The following is a 269-nucleotide window of genomic DNA, read 5'->3' as shown; positions in this document are numbered from 1 at the left end:
GACGCTCAAGCACGGCGCCCCCAGGGAAGCCCCATCTGCCACATTCTACTTTTCCGCTTCTCCTCCCTCTAGGTTCCTGGGTCTGTGCCAGCATATGTCCTGCAGAGAAGCAGACCTGGGGCCCAGGGCAGGGGGCTCCATGAGGGCCTATCCCAAGCCCCTTCCTCTGGGACATTGTTTTGTTTTCTTTTGTTTCTCTTGTATAAAGTGTGGTAAAATACACATAACGTAAACTTTAGCATCTTAACCGTTTGTAACTGTGCGGTTCA

The sequence above is a fragment of the Lipotes vexillifer genome, unplaced genomic scaffold, assembly GCF_000442215.2.
Source record: "Lipotes vexillifer unplaced genomic scaffold, Lipotes_vexillifer_v1.1 scaffold1129, whole genome shotgun sequence".
Taxonomy (NCBI): Eukaryota; Metazoa; Chordata; class Mammalia; order Artiodactyla; family Lipotidae; genus Lipotes; species Lipotes vexillifer.
The sequence above is the reverse complement of the archived record's forward strand: the minus strand, read 5'-3'. Positions refer to the sequence as shown.